This window comes from Triticum dicoccoides, chromosome 1A, assembly GCF_002162155.2.
Source record: "Triticum dicoccoides isolate Atlit2015 ecotype Zavitan chromosome 1A, WEW_v2.0, whole genome shotgun sequence".
Classification (NCBI taxonomy): Eukaryota; Viridiplantae; Streptophyta; class Magnoliopsida; order Poales; family Poaceae; genus Triticum; species Triticum dicoccoides.
This window is the reverse complement of record NC_041380.1, coordinates 100506999-100522789: the sequence shown is the minus strand read 5'-3', so window position 1 is coordinate 100522789 and position 15791 is coordinate 100506999.

The following is a 15791-nucleotide window of genomic DNA, read 5'->3' as shown; positions in this document are numbered from 1 at the left end:
TCGGTGGAGCACCGAGGGGCCCACGAGGCAGGGGGCGCGCCCTAGGGGGGCGCCCTCACCCTCGTGACCACCTCTTTGATCCCTTGCAGTAGGGTCCAAGTCTCCTGGATCACGTTCGGTGAGAAAATCACGTTTCTGAAGATTTTATTCCGTTTGGATTCCGTTTGATATTCTGTTTATCCGAAACACTGAAATAGGCAAAAAAACAGCAATTCTGGGCTGGGCCTCCGGTTAATAGGTTAGTCCCAAAAATAATATAAAAGTGGAAAATAAAGCCCAATATAGTCCAAAACAGTAGATAATATAGCATGGAGCAATCAAAAATTATAGATATGTTGGAGACGTATCAGCGCTCCAAGCAAAACACATATCATATGGCGAATAAAAATACAGCTCCAAGTAAAGTTACCGATAGACAAAGACGAAAGAGGGGATGCATTTCGGGGCATCCCCAAGCTTAGGCTCTTTGTTGTCCTTGAATATAACCTTGGGGTGCCTTGGGCATCCCCAAGCTTAGGCTCTTGCCACTCCTTATTCCATAGTCCATCGAATCTTTACCCAAAACATGAAAACTTCACAACACAAAACTTAACAGAAAACTCGTAAGCTCCGTTAGTATAAGAAAATAAATCACTACTTAGGTACTGTTGTGAACTCATTCTAAATTCATATTGGTGTAATATCTACTATATTCCAACTTCTCTATGGTTCATACCCTCCGATACTACTCATAGATTCATCAAAATAAGCAAACAACACAATGAAAACAGAATCTGTCAAAAACAGAACAGTCTGTAGTAATCTGTAGGTTCCGATAACTTCTGTAACTCCAAAAATACTGAGAAATTAGGAAGTCTTACGCAATTTGTTACTGATATACTTCAGTTGGAATTGGTATTTTATCTCTCTCTGGTAAAAAATGTAAATTATTCTCGTGAGCGCATACTTTCTGTTTTTTACAGCAAGATCAAATAACAATCACCCAAGAAGATCTTAAAGGCTTTACTTGGCACAAACACTAATTGAAACATAAAAACACAATCATAACAGAGGATAGATGATTAATTTATTACTAAATAGGAACAAAAAGCAAGAAACAAAAATAAAGTTGGGTTGTCTCCCAACAAGCGCTATCGTTTAACGCCCCTAGCTAGGCATGATGATTTCAATGATGCTCACACAAAAGATAAGAATTGAAACATAAAGAGAGCATCATGAAGAATATTACTAGCACATTTAAGTCTAACCCACTTCCTATGCATAGGGATTTTGTGAGCAAACAATTTATGGGAACAACAATCAACTAGCATAGGAAGGCAAAACAAGCATAACTTTAAAAATTTAAGCACATAGAGAGGAAATTTGATATTATTGCAATTCCTACAAGAATATATTCCTCCCTCATAATAATTTGCAGTAGCATCATGAATGAATTGAACAATATAACAAGCACCTAAAGCATTCTTTTCATGATCTACAAGCATAGAAAATTTACTACTCTCCACATAGGCAAAATTCTTCTCATTCGGAATAGTGGGAGTAAACTCAACAAAATAATTATCATGTGAGGCATAATCCAATTGAAAACAAAAATCATGATGACAAGTTTCATGGATATCATTATTCTTTATATCATACAAGTCATCACAATAATCATCATAGATAGGAGGCATGCTTTCATCATAATAAATTTGCTCATCAAAACTTGGGGGACAAAAATATCATCTTCATCAAACATAGCTTCCCCAAGCTTGTGGCTTTGCATATCATTAGCATCATGGATATTCAAGGAATTCATACTAACAACATTGCAATCATGCTCATCATTCAAATATTTAGTGCCAAACATTCTAATGCATTCTTCTTCTAGCACTTGAGCACAATTATCGGAATCCTTATTTTCATGATAGATATTAAAAAGATGAAGCATATGAGGTACCCTTAGTTCCTTATTTTTATAATTTTATTTTATAGACTAAACCAGTGATAAAACAAGAAACAAAAAGATTCGATTGCAAGATCTAAATATATACCTTCAAGCGCTAACCTCCCCGGCAACGACGCCAGAAAAGAGCTTGATTTCTACTACACCACCTTCTTCTTGTAGACGTTGTTGGGCCTCCAAGTGGAGAGGTTTGTAGGACAGTGGCAAATTTCCCTCAAGTGGATGACCTAAGGTTTATCAATCTGTGGGAGGTGTAGGATGAAGATGGTCTCTCTCAAACAACCCTGCAACCAAATAACAAAGAGTCTCTTGTGTCCCCAACACACCCAATACAATGGTAAATTGTATAGGTGCACTAGTTCGGCGAAGTGATGGTGATACAAGTGCAATATGGATGATACATATGGATATTTGTAATCTGAAAATATAAAAACAGCAAGGTAACTAATGATAAAAGTGAGCACAAATGATATTGTAATGCTAGGAAATAAGGCCTAGGGTTCATACTTTCACTAGTGCAAGTTCTCTCAACAATAATGACATAATTGGATCATATAACTATCCCTCAACATGCAACAAAGAGTCACTCCAAAGTCACTAATAGCGGAGAACAAACGAAGAGATTATTGTAGGGTATGGAACCACCTCAAAGTTATCCTTTCTGATCGATCTATTCAAGAGTCCGTAGTAAAATAACACGAAGCTATTATTTTCGTTCAATCTATCATAGAGTTCGTACTAGAATAACACCTTAAGACACAAATCAACCAAAACCCTAATGTCACCTAGATACTCCAATGTCACCTCAAGTATCCATGGGTATGATTATACGATATGCATCACACAATCTCATATTCATCTATTCAACCAACACAAAGTACTTCAAAGAGTGCCCCAAAGTTTCTACCGGATCGGAGAGTCAGGACGAAAACGTGTGCCAACCCCTATGCATTGGTTCATGGGCAGGACCCGCAAGTTGATCACCAAAACATACTTCAAGTGGATCATGTGATATCCCATTGTCACCATAGATAAGCACGGTAAGACATACATCAAGTGTTCTCAAATCCTTAAAGACTCAATCCGATAAGATAACTTCAAAGGGAAAACTCAATCCATTACAAGAGAGTAGAGGGGGAGAAACATCATAAGATCCAACTATAATAGCAAAGCTCGCGATACATCAAGATCATGCCACCTCAAGAACACGAGAGAGAGAGAGAGAGAGAGAGAGATCAAACACATAGCTACTGGTACATACCCTTGGCCCCGAGGGAGAACTACTCTCTCCTCGTCATGGAGAGCGCCGGGATGATGAAGATGGCCACCGGAGAGGGATTCCCCCCTCCGGTAGGGTGCCGGAACAGGTCTAGATTGGTTTTCGGTGGCTACAGAGGCTTCTGGCAGCGAAACTCCTGCTCTATTCTGCTCTCCGGAGTTTTTAGGGTATATGGGTATATATAGGAGGAAGAAGTACGTCGGTGGATCTCCGGGCTGTCCATGAGGTAGGGGGGCGCGCCCAGGGGGTGGGCGCGGCCCCCACCCTCGTGGGCAGCCCGGGACTCTCCTGGTCCATCTCCGATACTCCATGGGCTTCTTCTGGTCCGAAAATAAGTTCCGTGAAGTTTCAGGTCAATTGGACTCCGTTTGATTTTCTTTTTCTGCGATACTCCAAAACAAGGAAAAAACAGAAACTGGCACTGGGCTCTAGGTTAATAGGTTAGTCCCAAAAATCATGTAAAATAGCATATAAATGCATATAAAACATCGAAGGTTGATAATATAATAGCATGAAACAATAAAAAATTATAGATACGTTGTAGACGTATCATGTACCAGAAGTGTCTCCGCAGAGAACGGCGCCCGCGCCGAGCATATCTTCAAAGAGGAAGGCAAATGATAACACGGCAGAACATTCGTCAAAGAGGTAAGGATTTCTTTTCAAGAATACATCTTCTGATCGTCACATCAAATTGTGATGCCATTCGCCGCAATCTATCAGGAAATGTGTCCGTCGAACTATGTCCGGGGATCCGGCCGAATGTGCCTCCACTAGTCAGGTTCTGGACCCTGCCCTAAGGATGGGGGCTGACACGGGAGTGGCGCTGAACTGTCGTTCCACAGAGGATTCGGACGATATGTCTGTCACGAACTCCGAAGTGGAGAGCGCCATGAATCATCATCGTCGGAGGGCCGCTCTTCGTGACCCCGGCTTTTCAAAGGAGGCATTTGATGCCTTCAGCTCGGCTGATGCGTACATCCGAGCTGCTCGGGATGGGCTTGCTAGAGCCACGGACCAGCATCTGAAAGATATGTGGGTAAGTGTAGATTTAATAATCATACACCAGTAGCCCCCGAGACTTAAAGCAGTTGATTCAACTGATTTAAGGATCGACGTATAACCAGGTGCTTACGGAGAAGAACACCATGTTGTCTCAAGAGCTAGAAAAATGTCAGACACAGCTAACTGCTGTTACCGCCGAACTGGAGAAATCCAAGAAGGCCTCAACTGGTAAGGTTTCCCTCCATCGAGAAAACATAATTATATGTCAGCTATGTTAACATTGTTGCTCACCTCTTAATAGGATCAGCAGATCAACTGCAAGAGCAACTGAAAGCCACTCAAAGGGGAGAACAAGAAGCCAACAAACTACTAGCCGCGGGTGAGCGTGTGCTGACAAAAGTTGTGGAGAAGAAAAACAAGCTCGAGGATTCCAATACCCAACTGGGCGAGGAACTGAAAGATGTGTGGGCCTAGCTGGCTGACTTCATAATGGAGAATAAAAGGCGGCGAGGCGGCATATTCAGTATGTGGTCAAACTTACCTTCGAATAATTCGAAGATACAAGGGGACTGACAGAGTTATGTGCGCAGGTATGCTGACCGGTCGTCCCGAAGAGGAGATGTCCGGATTCTAGGGCGATTTGCTACAAGAGCTATCGCAAGTGCTCGAGCAAGCTCGGCAGGCAATGTGAAGTGTTGCCAAGGCCTTGTGGCCATCCTTCGCCCCTCCCGGAAAGATGGAGGAGCTTATACAGCTATTCAAGGGAGCCCGGCAGGGCTTTCGATTGTGAAAGATATCGGTCTATCGAGCAGGCGCACGAGAAGCCTGGGCCATGGTGAAAACACGGTATACCAAGCTTGATCCGAATCATATGGCTCGGGTCGGATGATACGTCTCCAATGTATCTATAATTTTTGATTGCTCCATGCTATATTATCTACTGTTTTGGACATTATTGGGCTTTATTAACCACTTTTATATTATTTTTGGGACTAACCTATTAACCGGAGGCCCAGCCCAGAATTGATGTTTTTTGCCTATTTCAGAGTTTCGCAGAAAAGGAATATCAAACGGAGTCCAAACGGAATGAAACCTTCGGGAACGTGATTTTCGGAACGAACATGATCCAGGAGACTTGGACCCTACGTCAAGAAATAAAGGAGGAAGCCACGAGGTAGGGGGGCGCGCCTAACCCCCCCCCCCCAGGCGCGCCCTCCACCCTCGTGGGCCCCCTGTTGCTCCACCGACGTACTCCTTCCTCCTATATATACCTACGTACCCCCAAACGATCAGATACGGAGCCAAAAACCTAATTCCACCACCGCAACCTTCTGTATCCACGAGATCCCATCTTGGGCCTGTTCCGGAGCTCCACCGGAGGGGGCATCCATCAAAGAGGGCTTGTACATCAACACCATAGCCTCTCCGATGAAGTGTGAGTAGTTTACCTGAGACCTTTGGCTCCATAGTTATTAGCTAGATGGCTTCTTCTCTCTTTTTGGATCTCAATACAATGTTCTCCCCTCTCTTGTGGAGATCTATTCGATGTAATCTTCTTTTTGCGGTGTGTTTGTTGAGACCAATGAATTATGGGTTTATGATCAAGATTATCTATGAACAATATTTGAATCTTCTCTGAATTCTTTTATGTATGATTGGTTATCTTTGCAAGTCTCTTTGAATTATCAGTTTGGTTTGGCCTACTAGATTGATCTTTCTTGCAATGGGAGAAGTGCTTAGCTTTGGGTTCAATCTTGCGGTGTCCTTTCCCAGTGACAGTAGGGGCAGCAAGGCACGTATTGTATTGTTGCCGTCGAGGATAACAAGATGGGGTTTTTATCATATTGCATGAATTTATCCCTCTACATCATGTCATCTTGCTTAAGGCGTTACTCTGTTTTCATGAACTTAATACTCTAGATGCATGCTGGATAGTGGTCGATGAGTGGAGTAATAGTAGTAGATGCAGGCAGGAGTCGGTCTACTTGTCTCGGACGTGATGCCTATATACATGATCATACCTAGATATTCTCATAACTATGCTCAATTCTGTCAATTGCTCAACAGTAATTCGTTCACCCATCATAAAATACTTATGCTCTTGAGAGAAGCCACTAGTGAAACTATGGCCCCCGGGTCTATCTTCATCATATTAATCTTCCAATACTTAGTTATTTCCTTTGCTTTTTTACCTTGCTTTTATTTTACTTTGCATCTTTATCACAAAAATACCAAAAATATTATCTTATCATATCTATCATATCTCACTCTTGTAAGTGACCGTGAAGAGATTGACAACCCCTTATCGTGTTGGTTGCGAGGAGTTATTTGTTTTGTGCAGGTACGAGGGACTCGCGTGTAGCCTCCTACTGGATTGATACCTTGGTTCTCAAAAACTGAGGGAAATACTTACGCTACTTTGCTGCATCATCCTTTCCTCTTCAAGGAAATCCAACGCAGTGCTCAAGAGCTAGCAAGAAGATTTCTGGCGCCGTTGCCGGGGAGGTTCGTGCAAGTCAAGATTTGACTCCCGACAACGAGCCATTTCTGGCGCCGTTGCCGGGGAGTCTATGCAAAAGTCAACATACCAAGTACCCATCACACCCTTATCTCCCGCATTACATTACTTGCCATTTGCCTCTCGTTTTCCTCTCCCCCACTTCACCCTTGCCGTTTTATTCACCCTCTCTCTCTATCCTCCCTCTCTTTTTCTATTTGCCTCTTTTTGCCTGTTTCTTGTTTACTCGTGTGTTGGATTGCTTTCTTGTCATTATGGCTAGTCCTCTATCCTCTTCATTGTCTCCCGATAATGAAGTCCTAAATTTTAAACAAAGGGAGGGAGAAAGTCTGAAAGATGCTTGGTATAGAATTTGCAATGCTCAAAATAGATCTACCAGGAAGCAATGTACTTCCGTTCTTCTCCGCAATTTTTATGTAGGTGCTAATCCTTGGTATAGATATATCCTTGATACCATTACCGGAGGGAATTTCTTAGGTAGCCATACTTTTGATTCTTATAATGCTATGATAGATTTGTTTGTCTCACCCCCTCTTTTGGTTAATGGAACTGTATTAACTTTGGAGCATGTAATGCAAAGGCTCAAAATTATTGAAAATAAGGTTGCTACCGTAGAGTTAATTGAAAATTTGGATAAAAATATCCACAACTGAATCTCTCAATATGAATCTAAAATGGAGTCACTTTGAAAAATATTAAAGAGAAGGAACCCATAGTTAATGAGAAAATAAACCATGATTCCACTAGGATCGATAAACTTGAAGATATCATTACCAACTTGGGAACCGCTTTTTCTTCCATAAATATTACTCCAAGTCCTCCTAATAAAATCGCCAAGCTTATGTATGTTCCTAAAAATAAGGGTGAATCCTCTAGTAAGGAAACCGCGGATCTCAAATCTATAAGTATTCATCCCAATCTTGTTGCTATCATTAAGGAACCATTTGTTACAAATGAATTTTTTGATATTGTGCCTATAAGTTTGATAATAACTAAAAAGAAAGAAATTTCTAAGGATAATAGATGTCTCATTGAAGAATTGCCTACCAAAGATGGCAATACCTAGATCTATCCTTGCTTTTTATGCCTAGCTAGGGGCGTTAAACGATAGCGCTTGTTGGGAGGCAACCCAATTTTATTTTTATTCCTTGCTTTTTGATCCTGTTTAGTAATAAATAAATTACCTAGCCTCTGTTTTCGTTGAGTTTTTTGTGTTTAATTAGTGTTTGTGCCAAGTAGAACTGTTGGGAAGACTTGGGGAAAGTCTTGTTATGTCGCTGTAAAAAACAGAAACTTTAGCGCTCACGAGAACTGCTGCCATTTTTATTTTGAAAGTGCTATTTAGTTAATTCTTTTTTCAGATGATTAATAGATAAATTCCTCAAGTCTAGCAATCTATTTTAGAATTTTTGAGGTTCCAGATCTTTCGCTAGCTACAGATTACTACAGACTGTTCTGTTTTTGACAGATTCTGTTTTTCGTGAGTTGTTTGCTTATTGTGATGAATCTATGGCTAGTAAAATAGTTTATAAACCATAGAGAAGTTGTAATACAGTAGGTTTAACACCAATATAAATAAATAATGAGTTCATTACAGTACCTTGGGGTGGTCTTTTGTTTTCTTTCGCTAACGGAGCTCACGAGATTTTCTACTTTAAGTTTTGTGTTGTGAAGTTTTCAAGTTTTGGGTAAAGATTTGATGGATTATGGAACAAGGAGTGGCAAGAGCCTAAGCTTGGGGATGCCCATGGCACCCCCAAGATAATCCAAGGACACCTAAAAGCCAAAGCTTGGGGATGCCCCAGTAGGCATCCCCTGTTTCGTCTACTTCCATCGGTAACTTTACTTGGAGCTATATTTTTATTCACCACATGATATGTGTTTTTCTTGGAGCGTCTTGTATGATTTGAGTCTTTGCTTTTTAGTTTACCACAATCATCCTTGCTGTACACACCTTTTGAGAGAGCCATACATGATTTGGAATTTGTTAGAATACTCTATGTGCTTCGCTTATATCATTTGAGTTATATAGTTTTGCTCTAGTACTTCATTTATATCTTTTAGAGCACGGTGGTGGATTTGTTTTATAGAAACTATTGATCTCTCATGCTTCACTTAGATTATTTTGAGAGTCTTAAATATCATGGTAATTTGCTTAAATAATCCTAATATGCTTGGTATTCAAGAATAGTAAAAACTTTCTTATGAGTGTGTTGAATGCTATGAGAAGTTTGATGCTTGATAATTGTTTTGAGATATGGAGGTAATAATATCAAAGTCGTGCTAGTTGAGTAGTTGTGAATTTGATAAATGCTTGTGTTGAAGTTTGCAAGTCCCGTAGCATGCACGTATGGTAAACGTTATGTAACACATTTGAAACATGAGGTGTTCTTTGATTGTCCTCCTTATGAGTGGCGGTCGGGGACGAACAATGGTCTTTTCCTACCAATCTATCCCCCTAGGAGCATGCACGTAGTTCTTGGTTTTTGATGACTTGTAGATTTTTGCAATAAGTATGTGAGTTCTTTATGACTAATGTTGAGTCCATGGATTATACGCACTCTCACCCATCCATCATTGCTAGCCTCTTCGGTACCGTGCATTGCCCTTTCTCACATTGAGAGTTGGTGCAAACTTCGCCGGTGCATCCAAACCCCGTGATATGATACGCTCTTTCACACATAAACCTCCTTATATCTTCCTCAAAACAGCCACCATACCTACCTATTATGGCATTTCCATAGCCATTCCGAGATATATTGCCATGCAACTTTCCACCATTCCGTTTATCATGACACATTCATCATTGTCATATTGCTTAGCATGATCATGTAGTTGACATAGTATTTGTGGCAAAGCCACCATTCATAATTCTTTCATACATGTCACTCTTGGTTCATTGCATATCCCGGTACACCGCCGGAGGCATTCATATAGAGTCATCTTTTGTTCTAGCATCGAGTTGTAATCATTGAGTTGTAAATAAATAGAAGTGTGATGATCATCATTTTCTAGAGCATTGTCCCAAGTGAGGAATTTTTAAAAAAGGGGGGAGATAAAGTCCATAAAAAAAGAAGAGAAGGCCCAAAAAAAGAGAGAGAAAAGGAGAGAAGGGACAATGCTACTATCCTTTGCCACACTTGTGCTTCAAAGTAGCACCATAATCTTCATGATAGAGAGTCTTTTGTTTTGTCACTTTCATATACTAGTGGGAATTTTCATTATAGAACTTGGCTTGTATATTCCAATAATGGGCCTCCTCAAGTGCCCTAGGTCTTCGTGAGCAAGCAAGTTGGATGCACACCCACTTAGTTTCTTTTGTTGAGCTTTCATACATTTATAGCTCTAGTGCATCCGTTGCATGGCAATCCCTACTCCTTGCATTAACATCAATCGATGGGCATCTCCATAGCCCATTGATTAGCCTCGTTGATGTGAGACTCTCTCCCTTTTTTGTATTCTCCACATAACCCCCATCATCATATTCTATTCTACCCATAGTGCTATGTCCATGGCTCGTTCTCATATATTGCGTGAAAGTTTATAGGTTTGAGATTACTAAAGTATGAAACAATTGCTTGGCTTGTCATCGGGGTTGTGCATGATGAGAGAATTCTTGTGTGACGAAAATGGAGCATGACTAAACTATATGATTTTGTAGGGATGAACTTTATTTGGCCATGTTATTTTGAGAAGACATAATTGCTTAGTTAGTATGCTTGAAGTATTATTATTTTTATGTCAATATGAACTTTTGTCTTGAATCTTTCGGATCTGAATATTCATACCACAATTAAGAAGAATTACATTAAAATTATGCCAAGTGGCACTCCGCATCAAAATTATCTTTTTTTATCATTTACCTACTCGAGGACGAGCAGGAATTAAGCTTGGGGATGCTTGATACGTCTCCAACGTATCTATAACTTTTGATTGCTCCATGCTATATTATCTAATGTTTTGGACATTATTGGGCTTTATTATCCACTTTTATATTATTTTTGGGACTAACCTATTAACCGGAGGCCCATCCCAGAATTGTTGTTTTTTGCCTATTTCAGAGTTTCGCAGAAAAGGAATATCAAACGGAGTCCAAACGGAATGAAACCTTCAGGAACGTGATTTTTCGGAATGAACATGATCCAGGAGACTTGGACCCTACGTCAAGAAATAAAGGAGGAAGCCACGAGGTAGGGGGGCGCGCCTACGTCCCCAGGCGCGCCCTCCACCCTCGTGGCCCCCTGTTGCTCCACCGATGTACTCCTTCCTCCTATACATACCTACGTACCCCCAAATGATCAGATATGGAGCCAAAAACCTAATTCCACCGCCGCAACCTTCTGTATCCACGAGATCCCATCTTGGGGCCTGTTCCGGAGCGCCGCTGGAGGGGGCATCCATCACGAAGGGGTTCTACATCAACACCATAGCCTCTCCGATGAAGTGTGAGTAGTTTACCTCAGACCTTCGGGTCCATATTTATTAGCTAGATGGCTTCTTCTCTTTTTTTGGATCTCAATACCATGTCCTCCCCCTCTCTTGTGGAGATATATTCGATGTAATCTTCTTTTTGCGGTGTGTTTGTTGAGACCAATGAATTGAGGGTTTATGATCAAGATTATCTATGAACAATATTTGAATCTTCTCGGAATTCTTTTATGTATGATTGGTTATCTTTGCAAGTCTCTTCAAATTATCAGTTTGGTTTGGCCTACTAGATTGATCTTTCTTGCAATGGGAGAAGTGCTTAGCTTTGGGTTCAAGCTTGCGGTGTCCTTTCCCAGTGACAGTAGGGGCAGCAAGGCACGTATTGTATTGTTGCCATCGAGGATAACAAGATGGGTTTTTTATCATATTGCATGAATTTATCCCTCTCATCATGTCATCTTGCTTAAGGCGTTACTCTGTTTTCATGAACTTAATACTCTAGATGCATGCTGGATAGCGGTCGATGAGTGGAGTAATAGTAGTAGATGCAGGCAGGAGTTGGTCTACTTGTCTCGGACGTGATGCCTATATACATGATCATACCTAGATATTCTCATAACTATTCTCAATTCTATCAATTCCTCAACAGTAATTCGTTCACCCATTGTAAAATACTTATGCTCTTGAGAGAAGCCACTAGTGAAACCTATGGCCCCCGGGTCTATCTTCATCATATTAATCTTCCAATACTTAGTTATTTCCTTTGCTTTTTACTTTGCTTTTATTTTTCTTTGCATCTTTATCACAAAAATACCAAAAATATTATCTTATCATATCTATCAGATCTCACTCTTGTAAGTGACCGTGAAGGGATTGACAACCCCTTATCGCGTTGGTTGCGAGGAGTTATTTGTTTTGTGCAGGTACGAGGGACTCGCGCATAGCCTCCTACTGGATTGATACCTTGGTTCTCAAAAACTGAGGGAAATACTTACGCTACTTTGCTGCATCATCCTTTCCTCTTCAAGGAAATCCAATGCAGTGCTCAAGAGGTAGCATCGGACCTCTAGGGTCATATGGCAAAGAAGTTCCCGTTAATTTGGTATATGACCAAGTAGAGGTAGCCGCCAAGTATTCCCAGCAGGATTGTAAGATAGGCAGCCTGCTGGACGGCATAGAGGAGGAAATTTGAGTCCAAGTGACTATGTACTTTCCTGACATATGTAACTCTAGCTGAATTGTAAAATTATTTTCATGGCAGACCTTTTCGCTTCGACCTCTGGACCCGAAGGTGCGGAGTGTTTCCGAATACCTGAGAGGTAAAATAGACCGGTGTATGCGTGGAAACCAGGCGTAGGGTTCATAGTTGCTTGAACAAACAAGTTGTATCCAGCAAGTTATGTTATATTACATTATGATTGTAAGAAACATCTTCCAGAGAGAATAGTTCCATTAAGGGTTCCTTTCCCTGGGTGTGCATGCGTTTAAATGCATGTCCGAACTATGATAATAAGAATCGCAGTATATGCAACATCTGGGGGTTCACCATGGGGTGAATGCAAAAACATCTTTAATCCATCGACCGAATATTCCCTTAAGAATGCTAGCTTTCGGCTTCACCTAGTCTGAGTTACACATCCGGATGACCCGGCAGAACAATTGCAGAGTTGCTCCCTTTATGCCCTAGCCGACCTAACAGGAACGTAGGGCATAAGCACAGGAGCCAGGCAACCCAGCTTGGCCAAAACTTAAGTCATATCGATGCATATACTAGCGAAGAAAATGTACATATGGGAAAAATGCATATCTAATGAGCTTGATGCTCGGAAAATAAGAATAAGCTTCTATCCAGGAAGCCCCCAGGTACAATGGGCGTACATGTTCGAGGATGTGGATGTCACAGGTGCACGGTTGAGCCGCGCGAAGAGCTTTAAAGCTAGAAAAAAGGAAAAAAGGCGAAAAGAGAGGAAAAAAGTATTTGAGACAATAGGTAGAAGGATACGAACAAAGACTTCGGCACTAGGCATAGAATCTTCAGAGTCTGGCCGCATTCCAGGGGTTCGGCTCGAGGCGATTGTCAGATGCATCACGCAGGCGGTACGCTCCCCCAGTGAGAACTTCGTCGATGATGAAGGGACCCTCCCACTTTGGCTTGAGTTTGTCCTTTTTCTTCTCCGGGAGGCGTAGAACAAGTTCACCAATGTTGTAAGTCTTGGCCCGTACTTCTCTGCTTTGATATCTGCAGGCCTGATGTTGATAAAATGCGGAACGGGCTTTTGCGACGTCACGCTCCTCCTCCAAGGCATCTAAGTTGTCCTGCCGAGCTCGGCCTCTCTCTCTTCGTACATGCGCACTCGAGGTGAGTCATGAATAATGTCGCAGGGTAACACAGCCTCTGTGCCGTACACCATGAAGAAAGGTGTATATCTGGTAGTGCGATTGGGCGTGGTCCGCAGCCCCCAAAGTACGGAGTCGAGCTCCTCAACCCAGTGCTTGTCTGATTCTTTCAAAGACCGCACTAGTCTGGGTTTGATGCCGCTCATAATAAGACCATTGGCTTGTTCGACTTGACCGTTTGTTTGTGGATGATAGACGGAGGCGTAATCGAGCTTAATGCCTAGATTAACACACCGGGCTTTCACCTCATCGGCTGTAAAATTAGAGCCGTTGTTGGTGATGATGTTGTGTGGGACACCGTAACGGTGTACAACGCCGGATATAAAGTCTATTACTAGTCCGGCTTCGGCCGTTTTAATTGGTTTGGCCTCTATCCACTTAGTGAACTTATCTACCATGACTAGCATATATTCTTTCTTACGGCTGCCTCCTTTAAGGGGTCCAACCATGTCAAGCCCCCAGACCACAAAGGGCCAAGTAATGGGGATTGTTTGTAGAGCAGTGGGTGGCATATGGCTTTGGTTGGCGAAAAGCTGGCATCCGACGCAACATTGGACAAGGTCTTGTGCATCTGTTCGGGCCGTCGGCCAGTAGAAACCTGTACGGAAGGCCTTGCTTACAAGGGCCCGAGCTGCGGTGTGGTGACCACCGAGACCGGCATGAATTCAGCCAAGAGCTGCCGCCCCTCTTCCTCAGAGATACATCTTTGAAGTACTCCGGTAGCGCTTTTCTTGTAGAGTTCTCCTTCGTGGACCTTATAGGCTTTCGAATGCCGAACAATGCAGCGAGCCTCATTATGATCCTCAGGGAGCTCTCGCCTATTGAGGTAGGACAAGAAGGGTTCGGTCCATGGGGCAATGATTGCCATAATAAGATGGGCCGACGGTGTTATTTCGGTGGCTGGGCCTCCGATGATATCGGTGTGTTCGGAATCTGGGGTTATGGTCGGATCCGAACTGACATTGCCGCTCTCCCCTTGCCACACCACGGATGGCTTGAAAAGCCTTTCCGGAAAGATGTTAGGTGGGACGGGGTCGCCCTTGGCGCCGATGCGAGCAAGGACATCCACCGCTTGATTACTTTCTCGAGCTACATGGTGAAATTCGAGCCCCTCGAACCGAGCCGACATATTTAGGACGGCGTTATGATAATCTGCCATCTTCGGATCATTGGCATCAAAATCTCCATTTACTTGAGATATTGCGAGGTTCGAGTCCCCGCGCACTTCCAGGCCTTGTATTCCCATGGAGACAGCCATCCGGAGACCATGCAATAAGGCCTCGTATTCGGCTGCATTGTTGGAGTCTGTGTATAATATTTGGAGTATGTACTGAACTGTATCTCCAGTGGGGGATGTTAAGACAACGCCTGCCCTAAGCCTGCCAGCATTTTGGAACCATCGAAATACATAACCCAGTTGGAATATGTGACGTACTGTTTAGGAAGTTCGGCCTTTGTCCATTCGGCGATAAAGTCCGACAGTACTTGGGATTTAATGGCTCGATGCGGTTTATATGTTATGTCGAATGGAAGGAGCTCAATGGCCCATTTGGCAATCCGGCCCGTAGCATCATGGTTGTTTATTATGTCATTGAGTGGTACTTCGGAAGCCACCGTGATCGAACATTCTTGGAAGTAGTGTTGTAGCTTCCGGGGTGCCATGAAGACCACGTATGCTATCTTTTGGTAATGAGGGTACCAGGATTTGCATGGTGTGAGGACAGTGGATATGTAGTATACCGGCTTCTGAAGCGGGAATTTGTGTCCGTCCTACTCTCGCTCAACGACGAGCACGGCACTCACCACCTGGTGTGTTGCCGATATGTATAATAACATGGGTTCGCCGACGTGCGGTGCGACCAGGATTGGGTTGCTCTCAAGAAGGGCCTTTATTTCTTCCAGTCCGGCCGTTGCCGCATCCGTTCACTCGAAGTGATCGGTGCGCTGGAGGAGGCGATACAGTGGCAATGCCTTTTCTCCCAATCTGGAGATAAAGCGGCTTAAATCTGCCACGCATCCGGCGAGTTTTTGGACCTGTTTAAGGTCCGTTGGTGTAGCCAATTGTGAAAAAGCTCGGATTTTGGCTGGATTTGCTTCAATTCCTCTATTGGAAATGATGAAGCCCAGCAGCTTTCCCGCAGGGACGCCGGAAACACACTTTTTGGATTGAGCTTGATGTCATATGCACGGAGGTTATCGAATGTGAGACGTAAATCGTC